The sequence below is a fragment of the Pelodiscus sinensis genome, chromosome 3 (assembly GCF_052426305.1).
Source record: "Pelodiscus sinensis isolate ZL-2025 chromosome 3, ASM5242630v1, whole genome shotgun sequence".
Taxonomy (NCBI): Eukaryota; Metazoa; Chordata; order Testudines; family Trionychidae; genus Pelodiscus; species Pelodiscus sinensis.
The window spans coordinates 4,946,125-4,958,962 of NC_143054.1; the positions used below are offsets into that span (position 1 = coordinate 4,946,125).

At 59.4% G+C, this 12,838-nt stretch overlaps 1 long non-coding RNA gene across 1 annotated transcript; it reads left to right on the forward strand.

Moving 5' to 3' along the window:
- Positions 1 to 7,003: 7,003 nt before the first annotated feature.
- LOC149524601 (uncharacterized) lies at positions 7,004 to 8,946 on the forward strand. Its single transcript, XR_016349027.1, has 2 exons — positions 7,004 to 7,314; positions 8,714 to 8,946. It is a non-coding gene; the product is annotated as an uncharacterized LOC149524601 (long non-coding RNA).
- The last annotated feature ends 3,892 nt before the right edge of the window (positions 8,947 to 12,838 follow it).

Sequence of the window (12,838 nt, forward strand, 5' to 3'; positions counted from 1 at the left end):
TTAGTTGTTAGATGCTAAAGGATTGGCCCAGCGTGATTTGTGGGTAAGATCCAGAGGGTAAATTGACCTGGGATCTGTGGCTGGTTTCTTGGAACCGGACAGAACTTGTTCGGGGTAAGTGGGATTGGGTGCTAGGACCCCCCACCTGTGTATAGGCCCAGGGCCATCTGAGGCACGGATATTGCTGGGGTGTCGGAGGGGTTTTGCTCAGGAGGCTTCAGGCAGGCTGCTGGAGTGCTCTGTGGGACTGGTTTGTGGCCTGTTTGGAGAGGTCACCAGTCTGGGGGCTGTAAGGAGCCCCGGATTTGAGCAATTCGCCCTGAGCGGACGCCCTCAGCTGTGCCCAGACACGGCCCGGTCCGTCACACGCCCTATGTCTGGTAAAAAAGGTCAGAAAACACCAGACATGTGCAGTGCCGGGTATTTTCTGATTTGCCAGCTGGGCGCCAGACAGAAGCCTGGAGTGGGCGGGGGGAGTGGCTGGGAGGCGGGGCCACGATCGGCACTGGGAGCCCTCAGCGGGTTGCGTCTGACGTAGGCGTGACGCCGTGGGGAGAGGGAGAAGCCCCGTCCCTGCTCCTGAGCGCTGGTCAAGCACGTTGGGGCGCCGGAGTTAAGGAGAGACGTCCGCAGGCGCTTTGTGGTTGCGTTCAGGCGCCTTCCGTGGGCGCTCAGCCAAAACTGACTGGGGTGGAATTTCTGCTTCTTCCTCTGGGACACCCAAAGACCTGGCTATGGGGGAGTCGCCTTCCTACACATGGTCGCCCCCCCCCCCCGCCATTGCGTTGCCCTGGGGTCTGCCCCTCTGCTTTGGGTAGCCGGCGCTGCTTCCTCCCCTTCGTTCCCACCCTGGTGGCTCTTGGTAATAGCCACACAAGGCCTGACCCCCGCCCGCTCTGAGCTGTGTAATCCGGCCGTGGGGAGTGGAGTGGGCTGGACTCAGGCGCTGCGTGGACAGGGAGCACAGATAAAAGCTCGGTTTTGTGTTGCACCCTCTCCCCCCAGTCCACACACAGGCATCCGCGTTATGATCTAGCATGTGCGTTCGTTTTTTTTTTAAATTTTTGCCCGACAAATGTTTAGCCCGTGTGTTCGGTATTTTCTGGGACACCATCTGGCAACCGTACTTGGCTCTGGTGTGCGAGGGCAATGTGGGGAGTGTCTTTGTGTCTTTCTCCTCCTCAGTCAGGGGCCACTGGAGAGGGGCCCTCTGGGGACAACTGGGGCACTTTGTGGGGCAGGTGGGGAAGCCTGTCTCGGACCCAGCCTGGTTTCTGTCCCCACAGTGCAATTAGCAGCCCTGTTGGGGGCCCCCACAAGGCAGTGAAGGCCCAAGTGGGCTGTGGAGAATGAACCAGACCCTGGGCGCTAGAGGAGAGATTAGACCTGAGAGGATGTGAAAGCCCACAAGTTTCCTCTCTCCTGCAGCCTAGGCTCTGAGGTGACCGGCCCTTCCCTGGGCCCTCGGGGACAGGCCTGTTCACAGCCCCTTGGGCCGCTCTGCACGACGGCCCCACACACGAGTGACCCACACGGCACACGCCAAGGCCAGGCCTGCTCTCCTTTAATGGGGGGAAGGAAGGACATTTCTGTGGGGAGTCGGGGACCCGCTGCCGCGGCTGCTCCTGGTCCAGGGCGGGTGGATCCCTCCGGGCTCATTTCCATTTGAAGAGGGGGAGGCAGCAGTAGGACTTGGGGCAGTCGTACGTGTAGGTCTCATACTCGTATTTGCCGCATTTCCAGTCGCAGCGACCAGCACAGCCCTTCTTCTGCCCTAGGCCTGCGCCAGACACAGAGAGTCCGGGTTAGAGACAGGAGCTGTGCCCACAGGCCCTGCCCACCATGCCCCCCCGCCCTCCTCCCGCGGTTCTCACACAGCTCGGACGGGGGGCTGGCCCTGACAGCGTCACCCCGGTTCCCGGACACTCCTATCCATGGCCCGTCCCAAGGGGTCAGACCGACGGGGCAGCTGAGGGGCCGTTTCTTGCCCTAGAGGGGAAGGGCGGCTCAGGGCGGTGGGGGCTGCCTTCCCCTTCCTGAGGGATCGGCCTCCACTCGGTTAGTGTCCCCTGGAGAGCCCCCCCCCCCAGTGACACCTGCCCCCACAGATCCCAGGGCTCCAACCACCCACCCGTGATGTCATGAGAGACCCCAGAGTCATTTATGGGGAGGGGAACAGGGAGAACCCCTTGGAAAGGAAAATGGGATTCCTGCCATTCCCTGCAATTCAGATGGTGGTTCCCTAGGAGGCTGTCGGTGACCAGGCCCAGTTGGTTAAGAGTCCTAGGCCGGGGACAGCAGGCACCAATGGAAGATGCTGGTGGCAAGAGAGGAAAGTCAGAGACAAGGGGTGGGGACAAGGCCAGACGCGGTGGAGGGGCCGGCTGAGATGGGAGCAGTGGGAGGGATGGAGAGGAGCTGGGCTGTAGAGACAAGGGGTACGTCTACACTAGCCCCCTAGGTCGAACTAGGGAGGCTAATGAGGGCGACCGAATTTGCAAATGAAGCACGAGATTTAAATATCCCGCGCTTCATTAGCACGTTCCCGGGCGGTTGCCATTTTGGAACCTGACTAGCCCGGAAACTGCCCACGTCTACACGCGACAGTGAAACGGGAGTTCGAAGTAAAGCCCTTAACTCGAAATAGCTCTTAAACCTCATTCCACGAGGAGTAACAGCTAATTCGAGTTAGGGGTTTATTTCGAAGTCCCGTTTCACTGCCGCGTGTAGTCGTGGGCAGTTCTACTGAGCTAGTCAATTTCCAAAAATGGGAACCAACTAGGAACATGCTAATGAAGCACCCCGCGCTTCATTTGCAATTTCGGTTGCCCTCATTAGCCTCCCTAGTTCGAACTGGGGGGCTACTGTAGACATACCCAAGGTGTAACAGGGAGGCAGGGGAGAGGTTTTAGGGGGAGGACCAGGCCGTGCAGGGGAAAGGAGGGAGGCTGCGAAGGGCCAGGCCAGGTGGGGGCAGGGGAGAGAGCAGGTGCTGAGAGGTGCACAGAGGGACGGGGAGAGCGCAGAGAAACGTGGGAGGGGCTGGCTGGAGGGAAGGGGATAAGGGGGATGTAGGGGAGGGAGGAAGGGACGTGGCGGTTGGTGGAGGAGAGAAAGGAGCCGCTGGGGAAATGAGGCACAAAGACTGCGGCGGGCAGAGAGGCTGGCAGCTGAGGAGGCGCTGGCAGAGCCTGGCCCTGCACAGCCTCATGGGGCGTCAAAACCCAGCTCCTGCCGTTTGCACAGACCCTGCTGGGCACGGGGAGATTAGACGTGTAATTGCGATAATTGAAAACCTTCTTCCTCAAGGCTCACAGGGAGAGTCAGTCGAACTCCACTGAGGGCAATGGGGGAAGAATTTCCATGGCGCGCGGAGTGACAGGTTCCCAGAGACAGGGACCCAGAGAGCCAGATGCTCAGGACTGTCTCAGCAGCGGCTCATCTAAACACGCCCAGACAAGTGGACACCCACGTGGTGCTCACAGTGATCCTGGCTCAGACTGTCCCCAGAACATGCTCCCCCCCCCACTAAACACTCCCGGGGAGCCTGAGTCCTTCCTGTTACCCACCGATCCCCCTCCTCCGTCCCTATTCCCGCCCCTCTCAGAGCGACCGCTCACCTGGAGCAGCCAAGGAGACCAGCAGGAGAACAGCAAACACCAGGTGGAGGATCCTCATGGCTGGAGGGGCTGGGGTCTCAGCAGGGCTGCAGAGCAGAGGAGCAGAGAGGGAGGCTGGAGGCCGGTGAGGTGCTGGGCTGGGGATCCCGGTATTTCTAGAGAGTTTGTTGGCAGAGAGCAGGGGCTGGGGGAGGAGCATGAACTCTCTGATCTCCACGTGTGCGTTGGTCCCTGCAATGTCGCTCTGGCCCAGTGGGCCGCTCCCAGTGATGCAAACCCCCCACGTTCTCAGGGCCCTTTGGTCCCTGCCCCTCCCTCTGCCATGAAACGTTCCTGGTTCCTTCCCCCGGCATCCCGAGGTGGGTGGAGTTTACCTAGAACACGTGCAGGTCTCCAGATGTATTGCGAAGGTGACAAATGCCACTTGTTTTCTCACTGAACACAAAGTGCTGATCCAGGAGGGTGTCGGTGGGAGCCCTTTGAACTGAATCTGTGAGTCAGAGGGACCTGATGGAGACTTGTAATTCTGAACATCATGGGTCGGAGCCCAGCATCACACAGGCAGGTGCCTTTTCGTCTTCTCATCTCTGCGTAACAGAGACTTGAGCAACCCACTTGTCACACCTTCCAGAGGGGCAGCTGTGTGAGTCTGGTTCAGCAAAAACAATGAGGAGACCCAGCGCACCTTAGAGACTAACCGTTGTATTGAGGCATAAGCATTTATAGAAAGTATCTGATGAAAGGCCCTGGCCAGCCCCAGCTCCTCTGAGTCCCTTCTGAAAACCAGAGCAGTTCCATGGAGGTGTCTCTGTGTGGATTTAGGAGCCTGACAGCAGGCCCCTGCCTGCCAGAAACCTGGCCCCAGATTCTACCAGGAAGGACTGAACAAGGATGAACTTGTCTCGGGGCTGGTCTTTCTGGTTTTAGGGATGTCTCTGCTTCGGGGTAAATAAGATGTGCTGCCCTTTCAGCCGCTCTCTCCCCAAATCACCCAAGGTAGGACATACGCCCTAAATGTTCAACCCATTGACGGGCGTATTGGGGTGAACGTTTTCATGGGGAGCTGCTGACAAAAGGAGCTGCTGCCCACAAAAGATTCTGCTCTAATAAATGAAGCTGAGATTGGCTCCATCTCCGCACGGGGAGATCAGTGGCAGAAATCTTCCTGTTTACTTCCCTTCCCCCTCACTCATCCATCGAATGAGCAGAGCCAAGAACTCATGCACGAAGCTTTGTTCACTGTGTGGAAGATGCACCAGGTTCTATTTGCTTTTTGAGAAGCAGGGCACCGAGTCACTGTGTTCCACTACTACTAGCGTGCGTCGTACTTGGGGAGATACAATATGCTAAGTAAGAGCAGCCTGTAGTTCTTGGGGACCCAAGTGGAAGTAGTCTCAGGGAAACCCCAGTGACCCGAAGGGTAAGTCTACACTACATTGTTTTTTTGGAAAAATAGCATTTTTTCTGAAAAAACTTGAATTGTATCTACAGTGCAATGACATTTTTTGGGGGAAAAAATCAAAAAAACAGAGGGGTTTTTCCGACATTGGTGAACCTCTTTCTACGAGGAAGAAGCCTGTTTCCGAAAGAGCTCCTTTGCAAACAGGCACGTGTGGACGGGGAAGAGGGAGTTCTTTCGCAAGAAGAGGAAAGAGGGAAAGCACAGGTGGCCGCTCTGTCCATAGCAATCCCAGCTTACATGCGAGATTCAGTGTGGACGCTCTGTTTCGGAAGAAGTTTTCTCGGAAGATCTCTTCTGGAAGAGCTTCTACCGAAAGAAGCCTGTGGCCTAGACTGAGCCTAAATCACTAATCATCTAAATCTGGACCTTGGTGTTCTCCTCATAGAGATTTGGGCCAAACTTCAGGAAGCACAACTCAACACAGTGACACACCTGGCACCTGCCCCAGCCCTCCAGGACCGGACAGAAGAGACACTCCTAAAACACTCTGTGGGGCTCCCAGCCAAGAGGCTGCCTGTCTGCCATGGAGTTCACCGGAGCTGTGGAGTCTGTGACTTTCCCAACCTCCGTGACTTCTGCAGGGGCGAGCGCAGCTGCTGGAGCAGGCTTGGAACCAGCTACACTGGCCGCTGCCGGGGGCCACGGAGCCGCTGTCCCAGGATCAGCCGGACCTCAGCAGCTCTCAGCTACTGGCACTGAGGACCACCTGAGCAGTGGCTGAAGGAGCTGACTTTGTGGGGGGACCTTCTGGAGCATCAGTGGTGAGAGGCCCCACAGCTAGTACTTAGCCAGGGTATGTAAGTGCAGACCAGGGGCAGGACACAGGCCATGGTTTTTGGCTCATTGCCCATGGCCAGTGCCCATGACTAACTGGCAGCCTCACTCATGGTGCATCACGTCCCCCGAGGCTCACACCTTGCAATGGAACCGGGCCAGGTGGCCTTCACATCACGGCGGTGGGGGCTGAGCAGAGCGGCCAGTTCAGGCTGGGGTGCTGGTCTGGTTTCTGGCAGAGGGGGCAGGGCTGCCACAGTGGATACAGGTGATATCTGGGGGCAAGGAGCCCCCTGGAGTCAGGTAAGGAGGGGCAGCTGTGCGGAGCATTCTACTGACCCAGATCCCTGTGCTGCATATGGGGCATGTCAGAGGTGCTGTGTCACTGAGCAATAATAACTCACTGGGGAGCGATATCCCTGTGCGATGGCTGTGGGGTGCGCTGTTAAGTGACAAGGATTTACACTGGACTGATGGCTGCATTGGTGCAAGCTGGTACTTGGAGGAGATCGCTCTACAGGGCTGTGGCTAAGGACAGACAGCACAGCCCCTGGGGAGCTGGGGTCAGGCGTGGGCTGACAAAGGAACATGGGGCTACTTTTCTGACTTGCCCCGCCCGGTGCAGGCAGCATGAATGTCCAGTTACATATGGGGGTTCACAGAGCCAGGTTGCAGGAGGTCGAGAAACTTTACCTGCCCTACAAAGACAAGGGGATCTGAACTTCTAGTGACCAGCAATCGAACCAACTGAGTGCACATAATCTGTAAGTCTCTGAGGTGCCCTGGGTCTCCTTGTTTTGCTGAACCAGACTCACACAGCTGCCCCTCTGCAAGGTGTGACAAGTGGGCTGCTCAAGTCTCTGTTACGTGGACGTGTGGAGATGAAAAGGCACCTGCCTGTGTGATGCTGGGCTCCGACCCATGATGTTCAGAATTACAAGTCTCCATCAGGTCCCTCTGACTCACAGACTCAGTTCAAACGGCTCCCACCGACACCCTCCTGCATCAGCGCTTTCTCTTTAATTGCAAAACAAGTGTCATTTGTCACCTTCCCAATGATCTGGGGAGCTGCACGTGTTCCAGGTAAACTCCACCCACCTCGGGATGCCGGGGGAAGGGACCAGGCAGGTTTCATGGCAGAGGGAGGGGCAGGGACCAAAGGGCCCTGAGAACGTGGGGGGTTTGCATCACTGGGAGCGGCCCACGGGGCCAGAGCGACATTGCAGGGACCAACGCACACGTGGAGATCAGAGAGTTCATGCTCCTCCCCCAGCCCCTGCTCTCTGCCAACAAACTCTCTAGAAATACCGGGATCCCCAGCCCAGCACCTCACCGGCCTCCAGCCTCCCTCTCTGCTCCTCTGCTCTGCAGCCCTGCTGAGACCCCAGCCCCCTCCAGCCATGAGGATCCTCCACCTGGTGTTTGCTGTTCTCCTGCTGGTCTCCTTGGCTGCTCCAGGTGAGCGGTCGCTCTGGGAGGGGCGGGAATAGGGACGGAGGAGGGGGATCGGCGGGTAACAGGAAGGACTCAGGCTCCCCGGCAGTGTCTGGTGGGGGGGGGGCATGTTCTGGGGACAGTCTGAGCCAGGACCACTGTGAGCACCACGTGGGTGTCCACTTGTCTGGGCATGTTTAGATGAGCCGCTGCTGAGACAGTCCTGAGCATCTGGCTCTCTGGGTCCCTGTCTCTGGGAACCTGTCACTCCCCGCACCATGGAAATTCTTCCCCCATTGCCCTCAGTGGAGTTCGACTGACTCTCCCTGTGAGCCTTGAGGAAGAAGGTTTTCAAGTATCGCAATTACACGTCTAATCTCCCCGTGCCCAGCAGGGTCTGTGCAAACAGCAGGAGCTGGGTTTTGTCGTCCCCATGAGGCTGTGCAGGGCCAGGCTCTGCCAGCGCCTCCTCAGCTGCCAGCCTCTCCGCCCGCCACCATCTTTGTGCCTCATTTCCCCAGCGGCTCTTTTCTCTCCCCCACCAACCGCCACGTCCCTTCCTCCCTCCCCTACATCCCCCTTATCCCCTTCCCTCCAGCCAGCCCCTCCCACGTTTCTCTGCGCTCTCCCCGTCCCTCTGTGCACCTCTCAGCACCTGCTCTCTCTCCTGCCCCCACCTGCCCTGGCCCTTCGCAGCCTCCCTCCTTTCCCCTCCACGGCCTGGTCCTCCCCCTAAAACCTCTCCCCTGCCTCCCTTTTACACCTTGTCTCTACAGCCCAGCTCCTCTCCATCCCTCTCACTGCTCCCATCTTAGCCGGCCGTTCCGCCACCTCTGGCCTTGTCCCAACCCCTCCCCTCTGACTTTTTTCCCCTGCCCCCAGCATCTTCCGTTGTTCTCCCCACCCCATGCTACCTACTGCCAGCCGGCCTAGGGATCCCTCACAGCCAACTCTGGCCACTGACAGCCTCCTAGGGAGCCACCGTCTGAAATCAAGGAATGGGGGAAACCCATTTTCCTTTTCCCCCAATTCCCCTCCCTTATAAATGACTCTGGGGTCCCTCAGGACATCAGGCGGGAGGTGGATGCAGCCCTGCTCTCTGTGGGGGCAGGTGTCACTGGGGGGGCTCTCCAGGGGACACTAACCGTGTGGAGGCCAATCCCTCAGGAAGGGGAAGGCAGCCCCCACCGCGCTGAGCCGCCCTTCCCTTCTAGGGCAAGAAACGGCCCCTCAGCTGCCCCGTCGGTCTGACCCCTTGGGACGGGCCATGGATAGGAGTGTCCGGGAACCGGGGTGACGCTGTCAGGGCCAGCCCCCCGGCCGAGCTGTGTGAGAACCGCGGGAGGAGGGCGGGGGGGCATGGTGGGCAGGGCCTGTGGGCACAGCTCCTGTCTCTAACCCGGACTCTCTGTGTCTGGCGCAGGCCTAGGGCAGAAGAAGGGCTGTGCTGGTCGCTGCGACTGGAAATGCGGCAAATACGAGTATGAGACCTACACGTACGACTGCCCCAAGTCCTACTGCTGCCTCCCCCTCACAAAGTGGAAATGAGCCCAGAGGGATCCACCCGCCCTGGACCAGGAGCAGCCGCGGCAGCGGGTCCCCGACTCCCCACAGAAATGTCCTTCCCTCCCCCCATTAAACGAGAGCAGGCCTGGCCTTGGCGTGTGCCGTGTGGGTCACTCGTGTGTGGGGCCGTCGTGCAGAGCGGCCCAAGGGGCTGTGAACAGGCCTGTCCCCGAGGGCCCCGGGAAGGGACGGTCACCTCAGAGCCAGTCACTGCGGCCGTGCTGTTGCCGAGTGAGCAGTGCAGCCGCCTGTTATCGTCTGGGGAGAGCTCTCCCACCACAGAATAAAACCGGCCCCGGGTTCCCGCTGGAGGAGTGGGGCTCCCACCGGTGGGGGGGTGCCCAGCCGGTGCTTTTCATCGCTCAACTGCCCTGAGTGAAAGTGCCAGTATGGACACAGCCTCTTGCTGCCTGCCCCAGCCTAGTGCACCTCAGTTCTGTCCTGGGGAGATTTCCTATGGGGACGGGCAGAGTTCAGTCTCCGTGGCCCATTCAGGCCTTCGCTGCCCTGCTGGGACCCACAGGAAAGTTGCCAGTTGGGTTGTGGGGACACAGACCAGGACAGCTCAGGGACAGGCTTCCCCATGTGCCACCAGAGTGCCCCAAGACTCCTCCCAGTCCCTGGGCTCTGCCTGAGGAGTTCCAGGCCCTGTCTGAGCCTCCCCGCCCCACTGCGGGCAGTCAGAGCGGGTGGGGTGGGTGGGGGAGCTCTGGTTCTGTTCCTGGTCGCTGGGGCTGAAATCTCCGCGTGCTGAGCATCAGAGGCCGGGGGGCCCAGTATTGCAGTGAATAAAAACACTACGCTGGCAGCGAGGGTCCCAGACAACTTCCTGGGGGCTGCCAAGGCCCCTTCCCGCAATGCCCTCTTACCTGGTGCCACCTGGTCATAGCGCCCTGCGTGCTCACCTGTGTGCCCAGCCTTGGGGGAAATGGCTCCTTGGGCAAACTTGTATTTTGGTGGCCTGGCCGCCACCCTCTCCTGCATCCTCCTCTCCCTTGGAAGCTCCCTGCTGCCGTCCCAGGATGGCTACTGTGTGGGCCAGTCTGGGTCTGGGCACCGCTGAGAGCGGACACTCAGGATAAATTGCTCAAAACCAGGGCTCCTCACAGCTCCTGTCTGGAGACCTTTCCCAAACAGGCCACACACCAGTCACCCCGAGCGCTTCAGCTGCCAATCCGGCCAGCAGGAAGCCTCATGAGCAGAACCCCTCTGGCACCCCAGCTCTCCCTGTGCCACTATCAGCCCTGGGCCTGCACACAGATGAGGGGTTATCGAACCCAATCTCACCTACCCCAAACGGGTCTTTCCGGTCCCAAAGAACCAGCCACCGATCCCCGGTCAATTCACACTCTGGATCTTACCCACAAGAGCAGGCTGGGCCAATCCTTTGGAATCTAAAATCTAAAGGTTTATTAAGAAAAGAAAGAAAAGCACGAGAGTGAGGTTGTTAAGGAGAATACGTTACATGCATCGAATCACCAAGGTCTCAATGCAGACTCTCAGCAGAGATGGGAGAAACTGGTATCTGTAAAGTCTCTGGTGTGCAACCTTTGTCAGGATTGGCCAATGATTCTTCCCGGCTCGCTGTTCCTCGCAAGGCTGCATCTGGAAGCAGCAGCAGAATTGAAGGCCAGATGGAGTTGGCCTCATGGCATTTTATATCCATCCCTAGTATCGTCTGGATACAGGTCACATGGCCAAGTGACCTATGTGGATAAATCTCTGTAACATTTCCATATAACCATGTATCATCCTCATATAACCTTGCATTAAGAGAAATTTTGTAAGTCCTTTTATACGTATACTAACCAATAGTCCATCATAAGATGGGATTTTTGGGTCTCTTCTCCATGTCCATGTCTCTCTCTCACTCTCTCCTCCTCCCCCTCCGGCCTCTCTCGCTGTCTCTCTCTTTCTCTTCTCCTCCCCCTCCTGCTTCTCATGCAGGGAACTGCGGAGCCCAAACTGCTGTTTGGGCTCCACACTCCCCATGCTCCTCTGCTGCCTCCCCCTCAACATCCTCCATCGCCCCGGCCCCACGCACTCCCACCTCCACCCGAGCCTCTCAGGTTCTCCTACCCCCCCATTTGCTCCTCCCACTCCAGGGCCTGCAGCCTCCTCGTTGTCACTTGGCCCTCTGGCTGGGTCGCCCGACATGGCCCCTCCTGGGGCCAGGCAGCAACGTCTTTCCCTGGCCCACTGACCCAGGCTGGCCATTGCGTGGCCTGGGCCACGACCTCCGTGGCTGGTAGGGGACCCAGGACCAGCCTCTCCTCTGGGTTCCCACTCACGGCCCTGCGGTCGGCTGCCAAGGGCTACAAAGCCCAACCGTGCTGCTTTGCCCCTCAGCCATCGCCTACCTCCCTGGCTTCCCCCACAGAGTTTGGGGCTGCCCCACTTTTCCACAAGGGGTTAAATCAGGATGGAGGAGCCTATGCTGAGCCCCAGCCAATCAGGGAGAGGTTCAGTGGGAGCCGATCAGAGGACGGGAACAGCCCTGTATATAAGGAACTGCTCTGCGGAACAGAGCTGGGTGCTGGCCTGGGGGGGACAGGTAGTGTTCCCTGGGAGAAACAACTTGGGCAGAGCAGAACAGGCACAGGCACAGGCGCAGGTGTGACGTAGTGGGGGTATCTGGCTGGTTTCTATGCTGCTGGCTCTGGGGTAACCCCCACTGGCTGCCGTGGGTACCACGACCCAGCAAAACAGGATGAGTCCTATGCAATCCAGTATGGCCAGACACCCCCCATGGAGAGGAACAAAGGAAGGTGGAAGGCTGCCCTGGCTGGGGGGCAGGGCTGGAAGAGAGTTAGTTGGTTGCTGGCTGGGAGCATGGAGGAGACAGCCTAGGGAAAGGGGCTGGAGTTTAGGGGCCCAGTCTCCCCCATCTCAAGGGGGCCTGAGGCATCCTAGCCCAGCTCTGTGACCAGACTACATCTGTGCTGTGCTGTAACCTGGAGAGGCAATAAACTTCCTCTATTCCACCGGCTGGGGCAGTCTGTTTGTGCCATTTCGGGGTGCAGGAGACGGGGGACCCCCAACGCGCTGTCACAGCGGGCACAGGCGCAGGGGAACTGAGAGGAGGCTCCGGCCTGATACCTGCAGGCTGGGCCGGCCTGGACACAAGGGCTGAAAAGGGGTAGTAGCCATGGGGCAGTGGCCCAGGGAACCTGAGCAGCAGAGGGCGAGGGCAGGACAAGGCTGCTGCCACAGTGTCCCTCCCAGTCCTCCAACCACTCTGAATCAGGCTGACACGGACGGCCGCCTGCCCCTGAGGCGAGGGGTAGACGGTGGGGGCTGCCGCTGGCCATGCTGGGGGGAAGGGCTGAGCCCTGCGGATCCCCCTGGCAGTGGGGGAGAATGGAGAGGCGGGTGCAGCCAGGGGGCCGTGTTCCGAAGAGGGGGCTGAGGCCCAGGAAGCCACATGGGCCCAGATGTGGGCAGCAGGATGGAGAGCGACGGCGGGTGAGACACCGGCCAGAGGAGGGGCCCTGTGGGGGAGCAGGCTAATTCCTGGAGTGACCAACAGGACGTGCCACGGCCGTGAGTCCATCCTGCTCCACCCCCCTCTGGGCTCTCCAGCTCCCAGCTCTGCTCCCAGGGTGTGACTGTGCTGGCCCTGTGTCTAGTCCCCACACGCAGCCCCTCGCAGGGTGTGACTGTGCTGACCCTGTGTCTAGTCCCCACATGCAGCCCCTCGCAGGGTGTGACTGTGCTGGCTCTGTGTCTAGTCCCCACATGCAGCCCCTCGCAGGGTGTGACTGTGCTGACCCTGTGTCTAGTCCCCACACGCAGCCCCTCGCAGGGTGTGACTGTGCTGGCCCTGTGTCTAGTCCCCACACGCAGCCCCTCGCAGGGTGTGACTGTGCTGGCCCTGTGTCTAGTCCCCACACGCAGCCCCTCGCAGGGTGTGACTGTGCTGGCCCTGTGTCTAGTCCCCACATGCAGCCCCTCGCAGGGTGTGACTGTGCTGGCTCTGTGT